At 36.3% G+C, this 17,722-nt stretch overlaps 1 protein-coding gene, 1 long non-coding RNA gene and 1 other non-coding gene across 4 annotated transcripts in view; 1 reads left to right on the top strand and 2 right to left on the bottom strand.

Moving 5' to 3' along the window:
• The window catches only part of Sesn (Sestrin), a 184,482-nt gene that overhangs the window by 69,350 nt on the left and 97,410 nt on the right, over positions 1-17,722 (bottom strand). The window lies entirely within an intron of this gene.
• The window catches only part of LOC143907638 (uncharacterized), a 107,700-nt gene that overhangs the window by 30,675 nt on the left and 59,303 nt on the right, over positions 1-17,722 (top strand). The gene's annotated exons all lie outside the window — the stretch shown is intronic.
• On the bottom strand, positions 2,276-2,348 carry Trnak-uuu (transfer RNA lysine (anticodon UUU)). Its single transcript has one exon. It is a non-coding gene; the product is annotated as a tRNA-Lys (tRNA).

The following is a 17,722-nucleotide window of genomic DNA, read 5'->3' as shown; positions in this document are numbered from 1 at the left end:
CATCCTGAGATAAATATCCCGTTTGGAAGGAGAGGAAATGATAATAATATTAACGTGTAAAATTGTCGAGCGAGAGAAAAATATCAGTACATCTCTTTTGGAACAAATTTCAAGTAAACTCAGATTACGCAGTTATATTATAAATCCATTAATTTCTTCCGGAATTAAAGGAGAATGCTATTTTACTTCCAATTAAAAATGCCCACTAGAACTATCGACACTATACTGGGTAGAAACATCGTGTACTATTCACAAACCAATCTTTTTGCATTTGGGTTGCATCGTCTGCAACATTCGATTGGTACTTGTGCAATGGCAATGCAAATGAGAAACCTACTTGATAATTAACATATATCGCGAGGGATTTAACATACAGTTACGGTCACTAGGAGGAAAATCAAGTTGGCGATGTTAATGACGGTTTTCGGCGTTATCGACTGCGACAATTAATTAACGTTTAATGTTTTTGACAGCAATAATGGAACGACATAAATCGAATGCTGTCATAGGTTCAATCAGCTTCGTTTCGATAACGGCTAAATATCGCTGTCTCCTAATATGCGCGATTTCGCGTTAAAGCATCTGCCGGCAGGAAAAGTTTACACGAGTCTTGAACGAGTTCCTAATTGCGCACTCACCACGTATTTATTCAGCTCTTTCTCTCAATCTCGAAATATCTGTGTATTTCGTATAGTAACTGTATGCGTAATGTATGATGCATCTATTCGATTATTCTCGCGAGCTGCACGCGGAACCTGAGCGCTGTGTTAGGAATATGAGGCGCACGTGTGCGTTTAATTTACATATATGTAGATTTAATTCACATATGCAATGCATTTATACATACGAGCACCCTATGCAATAGAACCGCCGCGAGACAAATCTCGTAAAAAGGTCCGCGCAATTTCTCTCTTAACCGTTAACCCCATCCAAAGATTCAAAAGGAATACACGCCGACTGTGCAAAATGCCCTTTTTATTTTCTAGAGAAATCGGCGAAACGCACACGCACAACATTTCTATTTCCTTGTATTAAGTTGATTCCGAAACTCACGCACTTTCTATAATTTTACACGATAAGATTCGAAAACAGCTAAATTTTTAGCTAACATATACATTTCTTTATTATTATCAATTTCATCTAGATTGAGTAAATTTTTAAATTATCATGTCCAGATATACATATATGGGTATGGGAGATGCGCTTGTGTGAAAGAATATATTGCGGGCTAATTAGATGCCGCTCCTGAAAAAAAAGCCTCGCGCGTCCACACGTGACATTAATCGAGTTATAGCCGACCATAATTCGATAGTAAAACAAAAAAGACACGGTAACAAAGAGATGACTATTAGTACATGTCAGGAAGTGCAATCTCTTCGAAATAATTACGTCGTATGAATCATCGACATAATGACTTTCCCGTCACGCTGTTGTCCGTCGCCTTACAGAAGATGGAAATTCAGAGCGAAAAGAGTCGCTGTTTTGTAAATTACATTTTTATATAGCGCATTTTATGCTCGCGTTTTATTAACCTATAAGAATGACCACGCTTCGAGATCACGCTGGGATATATTTTAAATTTCTAACAAGTTGTCAAGTTAGTTTCTTGTCTTTTTTTTTTTTTCATTTGCAGAATAGAGATGCCTGTAATATACATAAATATTTGCAATAAATACGTATATAACTAGTCGCACACATATCAGTATTACAAAGACCGCGGCAAACTTATCTTATGATTATAAACGAGAAAGTCAAGTGACATTTAAAATTCGACGATAAAAAGTTATTTTCTGGGAACAAGCGGTTATTTTTTCATATCCTCCGAAAGATCTCGCTGTTATTTATGCCAAACTGCGAAATCTCACCCTCCGTTCCTCTCTCCCTCGCAGCAAAATTCCGTTCCTATGTTACGGAGCGGCGTCAATAATCGCTATATCCTGGATAACGGACTGGAAGGCGGTGTGCAAGCATATCCCATTTTACGGCAGCAAATACGAGAGAGAGGATTCGCGGAGATAATGGAACGATCCGGAAGAATGAGACGGCACGAACGACCAAATCATATAGCGACAGAGACCCCATGGGATCTGGATCTCTCTTCGACATCGTCGCTGGAATTCGCCGTCGAGCTCTTTATTAAAGAATAAACTCTCGCACCCCGAGTAGGCAGAAATCGTCTGCGTAAATCTGTATGTGTGACGAAATAAAAATCTCCTTTCGATAACAGCCGAGCGTATTCGATCGCGGCGGAGGAATAATACGAGAGAAAAAAAAACGCCCGAACAGGGACTCGAACCCTGGACCCTCAGATTAAAAGTCTGATGCTCTACCGACTGAGCTATCCGGGCATCGACATGGGAGTTCCTTCTAGACTCTCACGCAATACACATCTATCGAAATTGTTTTCCATTCATTTAAGCAACTCATAAAAATAACACGTTATATAAAATTTAAAAAAATTAATCGGCAAAATAAGCTAAAAATGAATATTTAGTATGCATTTTATCGCATATATGTAATAAATTAATAAAAATTTATACTTTATGTTCCTATTTGTTAAAACAAATTTTAGCCTCGCTCTGATAAATGTTAATTCTTTAAGAAATGCTAATAAATATCAAATGATAGTCTATTATGTGGCTTAGCGCATTATCGCCGCAATCCCTTGATTTATATTCATATCTAAGAGTTGGAGTAATTAACCATTTCCTAGCTGCGAGTAGAAGATAACGCTACACGTTCGGAGAACATTTGAGAAGGTGGTATTTGAGGCACAAACACGAGCCTGCGCCACTTGTAAATTACCATCAGCAACAGTGGAAGTTAATCGATCTTTCAAATTACTTCGAAGAGGTCTGGCATTCAGTTTCAATTTTTCAGGTCCAAACGCATTAACATTACTACGCCAGGTTATAAATTACCGTAATTCTACAAGAGAAACGTGTTAAGCAGATGTACCTCGTATGCATAAGCGTTACACTGGATATCACTGAAACATGGTCATTATTCACAATTCATCGTGTAAAAATTAAAGCCAAATCTAGAATTAACTGAAAGATAAAATCCCTATCATAAATCTAGATATTAATTCGTTGTCAGAGCTTTACACGTGCAATTACTTGCAATGTAAAAAAAGGCAATGCCTTCTGACATCGCATTATCTTTAGTTTTGACAGCTGACAACGGTGATGATAACTGCGGATCAATTTGCGAACACAAGTCAAGGTCACTTTCGATTAAAAAAGAAAAATGGATTTATAACGCTACTTTGTTCATGAATCACTCACAAACGTGCTGTCACATGTCGAAGTCCGGCGTTCAAATCCGAATATGCAACAAAGTTGTTAATTTACGCGTCATCGAATTTTATCTTTGGTGAGATAAACAATATATTCGAAATCGTATTAATCGTGCCCGCGGACTTGTTTTTCTAATAGAAAAAAAATTCGTAAAATATTGATCAACTATGCATATGTAATTTGACTACATTCTTAGAGAGATGTCGCATTATCGTTTATGTCCAATTCGTTGCAATGTTAGATCATCAAGACGCAATAATGGTTCACGGCCTTGACACGAAAAGTGATGACCGAGAATCAAGCCATGGATTATCGCCGGTTAATTAAATACACATGCAGTTTCGTCGTGTTGGCTACTTGCACGAAGACATGTTTCCCGACGCGATTGTTTCGCGACTTAATAGAATTAAAAAGAAAAAAAACATCGTACGAGAAGAATTCTCCTTGAATTCTATTTTATATATCCTGCGCAATGCCTTATCTGCTGCAGTCTTTCTTTCACTAGTGCGTTATAATGGGTTTTTACAGTTCTTAATAATTAACGTGCAATCAAATTGCCAATGATTTACGATGGAGACAGGATTTTTATGTGAACAAAAGATTGATTCAAAGTCTAAATAATCTAATAATAAAGCAGTTAAAGCGTCTGTACTTTCTTCTCCGTGACACTCGTGATAACCCGAGGTGCCATGGACATCGAGAAAATGCGGACACTAAAAGATAGATGCATATATGACTAAAAGAGTGTGACTAAAGGATCTTCCTTGTCTTCGGCACTATTTATCGATGCTTTTGTTCATAACATTTTATTAAAACAATAGACACACACACACACACACACATATTTCTGGTAATCTAAATAAATTAATAACAAACAGCTAATCTCTGGAACAATATTTGTTATTATAAGATATTGTATATCTTGTCACAATGTCAAAAATATTTATTTATCGACAATTACTATTAACCTTTTGTGATCCTATAAGTTGGACTCGACATAATACGTTGCGATAACTTATTGCCCAACAATAAGTTCAAGTATTCGAATTGACGTAATCGGCAAACTATAATATTATTAGAATTTTCATAAATCTCTCCAAGTAATAAAAATTCTTTGATTCATGTTAGACCAATTAGATAAAATTAGATGAATTTTTGAAGATGAAATATACTTAATCTTCGTTCATTTGCGAGAAATGGTTCGAATTATAAAGGGTTAAAACATTGTGAGCAAACCATAAGGGCTCTCGCGATGCAGGGTCGTTGTCCAGAACCAACAGCGCAGAGTTTCCCAACGTAATCTGGCACGGTGCCAGTGAGCCAGTGACTTCCCGATGTGTCAACTTCTCAACATTATAGGAGTTACGATACCCGACAATAGATGCCCTGTTCAAAATAATTTCCCGACTCTCCCGAACAGCTGCAGCGATGACTAACGGTCGAATTGATCGAGGACGATGGACACATTGACGTTTTAGAATCTTGTTATCACAGCAAATATTATCACAAATGTACATATGCGTATATCATGCCTTGAAGCAGAAAGCATAACTTTTTCATTATCTTTTAATTTAATGATACGAAAATACTTTCTTTTTTATATTACATTAATTGTATGTTATATAGCGCATTACGAACAATTAAAATTGCCCATATAATAAAAGAATTTTGAAGATGCAAAAGATGCTGAAAAGTGCCATTTAACATAAGCAGAAGAACATGTTTTTCGAATAGCGAATTAGATAATCAAATTTTTCCGCTCACGTTGTTATGCAATACGTGATAATAACAATGTCGAAATATTTCAAACAATATTTCACCAATAAAACATAACATGATGAAATAATTGGCCCATTACAATTATCGTCACATGCAATACTGTGTTAAATTCGCGTCATTTGCGATTGATGGAATTATACACGGGCGATAAGTCCGAGTAAAATCGAATAAAAACAGTTGGATAGCGATTACATCGGATACAACAAGATCCTTAGGTTACATCACGTGTAAATTTGTGACTAAAGAATCAACAGCTTATTTTATTTGAAGCGTCTCAACGTCTCTTGATCAATATATATCTAACATGAGTTAGAATTAATTATAATTTAAAAAATCTAGAATTTTTTCATATTTCCCCACACTTGTCGTTATAATGAAATAAACAAACCTATTAAATTAATATATATATATATATATATATATATATATATAATTGGACAATTATATATAGTTTTTTTAATTTTTCCATTAAAAATTAAAAGTAAAAGAATACATGTATCAGGTATAGTTGCGTATGATGCACGATCGCCAGCTACATTCCCGCGCTATCACATCTAACAAAACCTAGCCAAGTCGAACGAAGCATCTGTGCGTAAGACTAAAAGCTCGGTGATTAACCCAGAAAACCCAAGTCTTTCTCGTACGTCGACCTGCGCACAGAGAGGATGAGAAGGTATGAAAGAACGAGAAGAAAGAAAAAAAAAAAGAGATCCGATACCGCCACTCTCTTTCTAAGAAACTCACTAGCGAGCATCCCTTGGAAGGATGCCAACTACATCGAATCGCAGATATAGGTGGTTAATGCTACCCTCACACTGAGTCTCGGTGATGTAACTTGATCGACTCGCAAGAATTGGCCTTAATTACTAACGTGCCGAACTGAATTCTTCTTCTACTTGTTATATCTTGTCGGACGACAATAAATTTTTGCAATAGTAAAAAAGTTAATAGTGTACCATTAAAAAAACTGGTGTGCGCTTATTTAAATTTCGTTATTTTTATAAGTAAATCAGTATATAAGAATAATTAAAATGCAATTTTGTAAAAAATATATCTATAGAATTAGAGAAAACTCTACTCTCTTAAGTTTGTAACTTTACTATTATGTAAATATTACAGAGTATAATGATAAAATTGTTTTTTCTTTTTTCATTCTCAATTACTTCGATGAAAAATAATATCCATAATTTGTCTGGGTAAACTACTTCATTTTCCGACTAGTAGTCGTAGAAATATGAGAGACTCTTCAGGGTCGTAAATCCAAGTTCATATAATAAGCTATAAAAACATAATTTTTTTATGCGTAGACTTAAAGATTGGTCGCCTGGTCCAAAGCTCTGCAAGGATATAATTTCATCGACGGTCACCAAGGGTAATCGACTATGTAATCAGCGACGAGCGCTCGCAAAAATAATTGCATTTTTATACGTGACAAATATTGATTTTTGCTTATCTACGTGTGTATTTTTCCGAAGTTCGCAAACACGTAAAATCATTGCGTCGCAATCTTATCGTGGACGGGCCAGGAGTGGACGAGAAGCGTTGAGCGATATTGCCAACAGTATATTTCCCAATGATATACATTCATACATATCTTGTTGTCAATTCCATCGATATCACGTGTTGTTACAGCAAGCTTTTTATTCCATCCTACGGATCCTATATATCCTTTTTCTTTATTACCCTTTTTTTTACCCTATATCTTTTCTCTTCTATAGATAAATTAATTGATCATATCTACTATTTTACGCGCTGTTTCAAGTTATTTGCGTTGAATTACATACAATTGAAAAAATTAAATATTTGCGTTGAAAGAGATACGTTCTATCATCGGTATGTGATGACCTCATGTAAAATATACTCAATACTTATTTAGAATTGTAGCGAGTTCGACATTTTCATTAGGTATAGATGAATGCCGTCGTATCTCTCGTAGACAGGGAGGATACATGGGACAGGTGCGCGTGTCGTTACCGAGAAGGATGCCGAGAGGACGAATGGAATGTGAATCCGATGGTGCGGAATAGAACACCGGGGTGCCAGGTGTACACCTGGCACGAAGAGATTTATTTTCGGTTGCAGTTTCACCGACTGCCGGTGCACCGCGGGGCGGGTTACGCGGTGTCATGTATTTTTAGTGTTCGCACGGCATGCGGCACACCACCGCGACGTTTCGACACGGCCCAAAATAAGATGTTTATCGAACCGCTCGAACGGATCGCCCCGCGTTGAAAGGTTTTTCGGGGAAAGTAGATCGACCGACTATACGGGCGCGGCGCGGGGTTAAGCTCTTTATACGAATAGCCAATCGTTCGCCCCCGCGTAAAACGAAACACGCCGGAAATGAATGGGTATTCGCGCGAGTGTAGTGTGAGCACCGTTGTATCTCTCCTCACTTCCGCAGTCAGTGTAAAACAATAATACGCAAACGTGCGAAGCTTGTTTGACTTTAAAGCGGGCCAGTTTATTTTTCTAGACAGATGAGGAATAATCTTCGCTCCATTCCCGATTCACCTAAAAATATCGCGGATTTGCGAATGGTTAAAATTCGACCGATTATTTTCGCATAGACACTACTACTCGCAAGCGCTCGCGATTATTTTGAGAAACGGTTACGTTCCCCGCGTGCCTTCAAAGACAGCCTCTTTCATTAGAAACTCAGTAGATCGTTGACCTTACCGAACTTAAAACCGCACACGTTTTCTTATCGATAAACACAAGATTGCGACGTTGCGTAAGACGTATTGCGGCGTCTCAGAGTCTAATCCGTTTTCGATCGTCGGTGTGACGCATCGCTGGTACGCCGTACGATTTCTTTTTTTTAAACGCATATTCCGCGTCTATGAGAACACAAAGTGGCGAGTCTCGATTAGGCTTATCGCGCCGAGATTAGATACTTTCCGCGGGCGCGCACGCCGCCGCTGCGCGTTTATTGAAATGCGGTGATGGGATCGTGATTCCGTGCGGTAAACACATCGAATGTAAGGCACGCCTTTATTTATTCGCGAATCGATCGATCTTGCTAAACGCGGCGACGAGAAACTGTACGATTGAGAAAACTCACGAATAATAATAGTGTGCTCATGCGCACGAATGCCATGCAGGCAACATCTTAAAAATTTTTCATTATAAGCATTTTCTATCTAAAGTATTTTCCTTTTTGTCGCGATTTTCTACGTGAGATGAGTTTTATCAAATTTATGTCCAACATTAAGTTACTTCCTATATTTATATTTCTTTATGCTGCGTGCATAAAAGAAAAATAATATTCCCGGTAAAAATAAATTTTGTTAGAAAATTGACATTTTATATCTAACATTATAAACGGCATTAGAAAATCAAGATCTCATTTTGTCATAGTTTTACATCGAGATACGGAATTAGGTCAATGAAGCTGAAACTCAAGTCCACGTTGCAGAGCATCCCGGAGCTACGAAGCAGCACACTGCGAAACTTCAAGCTGCTTATTGACTTGTTCTTTTGCTTCGTCGTGAGTTCAAGAATATACACGAGTGGCAACAGATGGCGAGGACTCAAGAAAAGTTCATCTTAAGGAACTTAGTCGAGTCGAGAGTAATCCATGTGTTGATTCCGCCTTCGAGACAGAAGCGGTTTACTATTTACCCTTGTGCGTCATTAAAGTGCAATTCGTGGACAAGCTTCTGCAAAACTTAATTCCGGAAAGCACGATACTTCTAAAATAAAAATCTATAAACGGAAATAGAAAAAGAAAACATTGTGGGGTATAAATTTTGGCAATTTGGTGACACGCCACCGCACTAAAAGTAGATTCGTGTTTTATATTTTCGACATGTGTATCTGAACGGAAAATAAATTGCGACCGACAGTGAGATACTCGAAGACAAGGATTCTTCACAAACGCTCATCTAATAACTTTACCGATCACGCATGTCGCGCATGACATGTATTATAGGTCTGTCCGTGCAAAGAAAAACTGCACGTGTAGCGAGTTTATTACGATCATTTGCAAATGGAGAACGATCTGCGAAATATTCGTACAAATAGTATACATATATATAAATGTTATATATATATATATATAAAGTAATATAACTGACATGTATCATGCGTTTGCCTTTCAAACTCATGAATGCGTAACTATTATGTCTCGAGATTTAAATAGCTCGTATTACTCTAGTCTAATAATGTGCGACTAAAAGAATATTCGATAATTTTGTGAAATTTATACATTATTCTTGTATTGTTTGTGTTTCGAATCTTCAGTTTGAAAATCCTCCAATTCTCATATTCTTAAATTACAATACTGATGTGCGTCTCGTCTGGCCTATCAAAACAACATTTTTACGAGCTCAATAACTAACATTAGCTTTGATTACCCGCAGTCGTTCTAGGAAAGACATATATTATTTTGTCATTTATTTGTATCTCGCTCTACGTTCGCGCAGAACGCTTTATGAAGCGGAATCCGAGCCGTGTGTAAAATACCGTGGTGCACGAGGCCGTCAGATGATAAAGTAAATCGAATCGGATATTTATGCACGTGCGGTATGCATGCAACAACGCTAAATGTGAGTGGCGGGCAACGAATATTTCCGAGTATACCTGAACGCGTCTACACCTTGCCTGATTGTTCGCGAGTGCCATTTTCAAGTGTCTATATCAAGAACGAGTTTCGGCAAAAATACAATAACAAGAGAGAGAGAGAGAGAGAGAGAGAGAGAGAGAGAGAGAGAGAAAGCGGATATCACTTCCAGAAGAGAAAAGAAGGCCAAATGGAAGATACTCAGGTTTTGCGTTACTTACTTTTCGATACAAATATCCGATAAAGTAAAAAAAAAGTCGCAAAAAAAAAAACGCAAATACTAAACGTTGCAAAATCAAACGTGTGCGTCGTAAAAGATTAACAAGCGTAATATTTCTGCCTTAGAGAACGGTGGAATAATCATAGTGGACAGACCGGGTGTGCTGTGCTTATTTCTCCTGTTTGCGTTGGCATGAACGTCTAGCATCATCAAGTGGTTGCTCTACATTGTGAAGCGTGCGTAAACCACGACGGATTTATAGATAGCAGAAATAATAAATGTCTGCATTCGGGGCGTAATACGAGACGTAAAAGTCATCCGCGCGTCCAACGTTACGCAATCCTTTGACGAGAAATACATTAATGTAACGAATATACAATTATTTATTTTTGTCTCAGTTGAAGATATCAGGATGACAGACGTAACTTTCTATTTTTATTCTTTAATACGAAATATTTTCTCATCTTCTCATAAATCTTTCGAAAACGAAGAATAATTATTGACCAAAAATATCCTATCACCGAGGCCTCTATTATAACATTTTCAAGAGGTCATTTGCCCCTTATAATTATAGCAGGTTACGCATTCTCTATTTTTAAATGGTCAAGATACTTTGTGAATAGCGCCGGTTAATTTTCTGTCTATCTCGCGGCCTGTTCGAGTAGCAATCGCCCCCCGTTGCAAAAAACGACACGTATGGAAAGCTGGTTCTTAATTAATGGCACGCCTAATATGCAAGGAACGTACCGCGGCGCGATCATTATTGTCGAACCTAACCCACCGCGAATCGGATCTCGCGATCGTTCAGGCAATTTTCTTCTCTCGCGCGGAGTGAAAGCAACGCCGCTGGTAGCACAAACCGAAGCCATCGTGATACTTTGCAGACAAGCGCGCCGCTTCGTGTCCGCTTTCTTAAGATCATATTAATTGCAAACGCTCGCGCCCGCTAATCACTGAGGGAGTTTCCTCTTTCACTCTTCCACTCGGTGCGATCCCGAGAACTGGCATTTAATTGCAATGACCACCGCGCGCGAGAGCGACGGAGACGGAGTGCGCCGAGAGCGGAAAGGTGCATCTCGCTGTCGTTTTTCTCGCGTACGAGGAGCGCGATTCTATTGTGAGCGTAGCGAAATTATTCATGCCGGTGAAAGCTAGTGTTAGCGGAGATAAGATCCACTACAAACGCGATGTTTGTCGCTTTCTATAATTGCTAATTAGTTATAACCTGCCTGTTGCGGATTCGGAAATTTTTAGTGCGCTTTAAGTATTAATATCGGAAATCGTATATCCGTTTATTGCTAATGACTGAAATTATTTCTAGGAACTTCGATAATTATTTCGATACTTTATGTCGTAACTTTTTGCTATTTTAAATTTTAATTTCCTTCATCGCTATAAATGCGCTTACATCTTCATTAACAAACAGATTCAGCCAATCAATATAAAAAATTACGAATTACTGCTAATAAATCACGATAATCAAATACACTACCGTAGCGAGCGGTGGGACAATAAGTTGTCACGAGAAAGTATATACGTTTCGGTGAACGCGGCGCAGAGTAATTATAATTTACTGTTGGCCCGACGAATCTAACGATTCTAGAAAAGCGTTTCGCAATACGCCCCGTATAAACAAGCCAAAGATATCGCGCGCGATGTTAGCTCACACACAAAAGTAAAGATAGAATCTTTAACTAGTGGCGTGAGTTCGCAAGTACCAAGTGTAACGAACGGCCCGACTTTATTTTTGGATCACCGAGTACATCCTGGTTAATGACGGCCCGGTAGTGAATCTAGATTGGATCTCTCTCGTCAATCGAGAAATTGAAACGAAGATGATTAAGCAAGATATCGGTTTCCGGTTTTTGTAGATTAGGTACTTGTTTGCGCGCTATACAATTTTGTGTTATCATGCATATTATCATTCCTTAGCGATATTTTTAGCCAGTTTTGAAATGCCATTCTTTAAGTATGTATGTATGTATGTATGTCGCAAATTATCTATAATCTAAAAATATAATGCGCGTTGTATTCTATCTCTCTACAAAATCTCCATCAAATAAAATTATCATAAGTTATGATTGATTTGACATGATACTCGTGACGTCTGTATTCAAATTCAATGACTTTTATTTATCCAAAATAAATCCTTTCGCTATTTATTCTCAAGAAAATAAGATATATACAATAAAACTAGTATGTGCACGTATAAGTGCGATGAATATATTTCTTGTTATCATAGTAATCTTGATCTAACTCTGTCCTTGCACAGCGCTCAGTATATCAACGATAATTGCGAGAACAAACGCGTAGCCGCGTTAAATTATTGTCTCCTTAATCAAGGCGGTAAGCTTCGGGCGCGAGTGTATTTGACTGCTTTACTTCGCCGTACTAATCACGCTCATTACAAACTCGAATGTCTTCGCTTGCTCGTCCTCGTTAAATTGCCGACACCGAAGCCGCGAGTTAAGGAAGGAAATTGGCGAACCGACGAGCCGTGCGTATAGACAGATAGATAGATAGATAGATAGATAGATAGATAGACAGACAGACAGACAGACAGACAGACAGCTTACCGAATCTCTATTGGGTCGAAAGATAAAGATTTGCTTATGGTAGATCGCAAATCGCATATGAAGAATTTATTATATATGCAAAAGAAGAAAAAATTTACGACAACTCTTCAATTCATTTCTGTAACATGACACAAAATTTTGCCCTGATTCAATTTTTTCATTCAATTGATTAACATTACAAGCAAGTAATTTTTCGTACAATTGGTATCTTTTGTTTCGATGAACAATGGAACAGACAACGCGATGACTGAGTCAAATGCATTTACATGATTATGCCAGACACAAAAAGTTACACTCGTCTGTCCGTCTTAACCGCATAAGGTGAACAATTCCTCATTGTATCGATGTACTGGCGTATAATGAGACTCAGTCCACGCGATAGGAATGCAATATTTAGTCCGATGTGGGAGAAACCATTGATACCGTGCCGTACAATAAAATCAATTGTCATGATTGGCAAAATTAACTATCGCAAAAATATCTCGTTTATTTTAAAGATAGAAAAATGTATTTAAAAGGAAAATAAATAAAATTAAAAAACTTATATAGAAATAGTTAAAGAACATTTCCGTCCATATGAAATTTCAAAGAGGTTAACTTTTTCATAAAAACATTATTTAAGCAAGCGTCAGTAATTTAGCTTTTACAAACAAATAAAAACTTTAGAATTAATAGCTTTAAATTTGATATAAAACTGTTTTCGTTAAAAAGTGACGTCTATTGACGATCACTGTCTGTTGACGAATTCACGAATCGTCGCCCTATCATAAAAAAAATATCTTGCACAAACAGATAACGGTAATATTGATCACACAAATAACAAAACCTCACATGTCTCCTAATTATCTAATACCAAACATAGTCGCAAAATCGCCGACCAAGATAATCGAGTGTCAAGTATAGTATAATCGAGTATCAGTATATATATTTAATCTGTGTTAGTGAAAATATTACTTCTCTTAAAAACATATACGTGCGGTATATTCTTGTTGCATAATTTATAATAAAAGCTTTTCAAAATATATATTTTTCTATATAATAATAAATATGCCCTTTTCACGCGAATCGAATCCTATTTCGGGAATAAATCTGTATCACTATATCACTTGTCGACTACAAGTAACTTTCTATCTCAACTAGTCGCTTTCGTGACACGATAATATCCTCATGTAACATTAATTAAAGATAGAGACCGGTTGGAGCCTCGTAACAAATATATACATATATGTTGTACTTATTATACTCTACCCGGTAGGTAAAGCGCACTAATCTGATGCGTATCATTAGTAATCTCGCGCTGCAACCTGAAACTCGAATCACGTTACTCATTTTAAGTAGAACCACTGAAGTTCATTGCAAAACCTTGCACATATCTGTCGTGCATATTATATCTAAAATTAGAAACGTTTATATTAAAATAATATGCATGTATCTGATAATATCTAATGTATATACACATGTTTAATAATAATCATGTGAGTACCTACATATTATTAGGTATTATCAGATACATATTATTTTAATAAATTTCTTTCTTCAACGATTTATGAATACGGAAATATTTTCCTACAATCGTTTAACAATCATACTTGACTCTTTCGTGAAGAAAAGCATTACGTGGGAGAGATGAACGCAGCAAAGAATTTACGTAAACAAATTTTAATAACGAAATAAGATGCGAAAGGAAATAAAGCTTGCTTAAACCTCGCGATAAACGAAATCGGGAAGGTACACGATACGCTACTGCATGCGCGACCGGTGCATATTATGCAACGGGCGAGAGGCTCCCTCGTCTCCTCATTCTCTCCTATCTCTCCTACCTTCTAGGCGAAGCAACAAGTTGTCTCGTAGCGCATGACCAACGACGTTCTTTCCGCGAAAAACTCCGATATTTCCGACAACTCCGCCGCGGATTTATCTTATCGTGAGAGATTGCAAGACGCCGTCGTTGCTGCAAAATTCGCTACACGTGTCTTTACTTAATGTGAGCGAGTACACGTAGATTCACGCTAACGCATACAACGGCGCAAATGCATTTCACGATACGATATATGTGCGCACGCGAACCGCAATTTGCAATCCCATAAATCGTTCCGAATTCGCCCGTTTCCCGAATAACATTTTACTAAGTTCTACTTCTATCAGAAACTCGTTTTCGACGAAAAAAAGTTTGCCAAGTTCGACCAAGACAGCGACTTTTAAAAAATGTAATAAAGTTCTTACGTGCATTCCTTCATGGAAAAAATGTAATTTTTAAATCTTAGTAAATTTTTAATAATTTCATAACATTTTTAGGGCTTTACGTAACAGGTTAAAATCCAAAGAAAAATCCAAATAAAGGAAAAAATTTGGAGATTAATGGCAGATAATTGATATTGCTAAATTGCTTTTACGAATGATGTAAAAATTCCCCAAAAGTTTTATTTTTGAGGAATCGTTTAGATCATCACATGTTATAATTCTTCAAAAAATGTATTTAAATAATTAAATATGATGTGATCTAAAAGATTAATTTTAATATCTATCTCTATCTACCCACTGTTTGTTACACAACTTCTACATTTTAAACTGTTATGCAAAAATATATAGCTATGTTCTCTCTATATTATCATTTTACATAACCGTTGTTGGAAGTACTTTGTACTATTACCACAGTAAAGTTTACATTACTCTGGCTTTTATAAAATTGCCCTCTCTGACTTTTCAACATATTCCATTAATAGCTGTACCGAGAACGCGTTTTAATGGTCGATAAATAAAACGTTGGTGTGTATATCGCAACTGTCGAACAACATTTTAAGAATGTATTCCGGAGATTAATTATTCGACTCTAAAATTATAATATAAGAATATTGAGATTATAATAGTTTTCTAAAGCTATCAAAGTTGGCCAATCGCCATATCGCGTAAAGTTCATGCGCGTTCAGCTATTTAAACGTTTTTCTGAAACGCTAATAAACGGCTATTTAATCCCTAAATAAATCATACAACAATCATTTATATTTCATATAATTGAATTCACATATAAAACTCGTACGTTATTTTATCTTTATCTGGCATTTTATTTCGTTTTAAGTGATATTATCAAGTTATTGATATGGACTAGAAAAAATTAATACCGCATATGTGAAAAAATGCAATTAATTATTATAAGTGCGTTTAAATAAATTACTTAGAATGTAATTATATAATCGTTAAATATCCCGTCTTCTTTTTATTTATATGCGTGTGACAAATTAAAAATATTTTCAAATATTATTTTTAACACTAAGGCGTGATCTATAAAAATAGAAATGTATCCAAATTGTAACAACGCTCAAAATAATTAATATTTTATAAAAATAATTATTATAAAAACAATTATAAAACATTTAGGTAACAATTAAAAAAAATAAATCAGCTTAAGGTTTCTGCGCCATTATATACCTGATACTTCCTCGAGCTCCTTCCTTCTCTTAGTTTTTCATTTCTCTTTAGTTCTTCATTGCACTCATACACAACGTCCACTCACAAAAATTCAATTAAACGCACGTAAATAATTAAATATGTTAATCATACACGATAGAAGAGCATGAAAAAAGTACAATTGCATCGAGCTATTCGTTGCACGCCACGTGATGAATAAACCTTGAATGGCGAGAAGTTTTTACAAATTATCAACATCATACAAACGTCAAATTTATATCATGTAATCAACAAACCGAATTAAAACGGAATTAAATACGAGAGCATTGATTTAACGCGTCGCGACGCAACTCGAATCGGAACCCAAGCCCCATAACCACGAAGTTAATGATCGAAAAACTCGATATATAATATCATCGGCGTTTTCAGCTTGATATTGTGTGACATGATAAAGTCAGGTTAATGGTTAATTCAAACGCGATGAATCGTCCGAAAATATACAAATAAAATTTAATATCGCAACGCGTTTAAATCCCGCGATATGTATATAAACAATCGATAAATAATGATTATCGATGCGCTTATGAATTGTTAGAACGTGCGCGATGATAATCACTAAATATTCTATAGCGAATGAGTCGCGTCTCGAGTGATAACAAGGTGACGGCACAAAGGGGCTGTTCACGCCGTTGTCTGCTGACTCGAGCGTCATCGAGCGAATGACGGCAAGGTGAACGCGCGCCGTACATTTATACATAAAAATAATCGCCGAGCACCCTATGTCAATAATCGATCACAGCGACAAAATATTTACCGCGTTGTAAAGTAATTTTCCGTCAAATTTTGACATAATTTCGACGCACATAATGTGCTCTGATTGCATGTTGAATCCAACATTTGTACGAAAAATTAAATTCATCTTAACAGGATCGAGAATTTATTTCTGTAAAAATCAATATTATATATTATATAATTACTTTTTATTCTAATAAAAATATAAAACTATATGATATTATGTTGGCCAACTTTAATGAAATGCTAATAAATCGAAGATTATTTTAATCTTAACAATTCAATATTAAATATTTCGCCTTTAATTAATCTCCAAAATCGTATAATACTCTTGAAGTGTTATACGATGATCGTGGGATATACATTATTCGCGAGAATGATTTTAATCGTAGATAAAGAGCTTGTAAAAAGAAACCATTATGTAACGGCATAACGAATTATGTGATGTAATCGAGAAAAGAAAAACACAAACGGCAATAACAGGATTAACAGACAACAGAAATTATCTTTTTTTACTCCTATCTTTTCTTGGTGGTATATATTTATGTATGTATATAATATAGGTATGAATATAAAATTCAATGATTTTATATTATAATTTTTATATGCGCCTTTCCATAAACAGAGACAAAATGGATATTTGCCTAATTCCAAAATAACTGCATGTGCACAGAAATTAGAACATATACGTAAGATTCTCTTTCGGTTTAACGATTTCTGCCGCTATTCCGCCCAGCGGCTCGTTTTACAGAATTACGCGGCGCTAGACGGGAGCAAACAAACAGATAAACGAATCGTCGACTCGTTGACCCAGTTACCGCTCCTCTCGATAGATACTCATAGTTAGCCATAGTGGGAGTGACAATGAAGTCTCGCGTGACACCATTCACCGTGCAATGAAAATATCGTTAGATAAATATTCATCGTACGCACGTTCGTGGCCGATCTCTCTCTCTCTCTCTCTCTCTCTCTCTCTCTCTCTCTCTCTCTCTCATATTTGTAGCATATTAAATAAATATATAACGTTAAGAATTGTTTATATCGAAAGCCAAACTTAGAACCGTAACCAATCTGTAGAATGCAAATA

The sequence above is a fragment of the Temnothorax americanus genome, unplaced genomic scaffold (assembly GCF_048541705.1).
Source record: "Temnothorax americanus isolate GAGA-0224 unplaced genomic scaffold, ASM4854170v1 Scaffold85, whole genome shotgun sequence".
NCBI lineage: Eukaryota > Metazoa > Arthropoda > Insecta > Hymenoptera > Formicidae > Temnothorax > Temnothorax americanus.
This window is presented reverse-complemented; position numbering and strand designations above follow the sequence as displayed.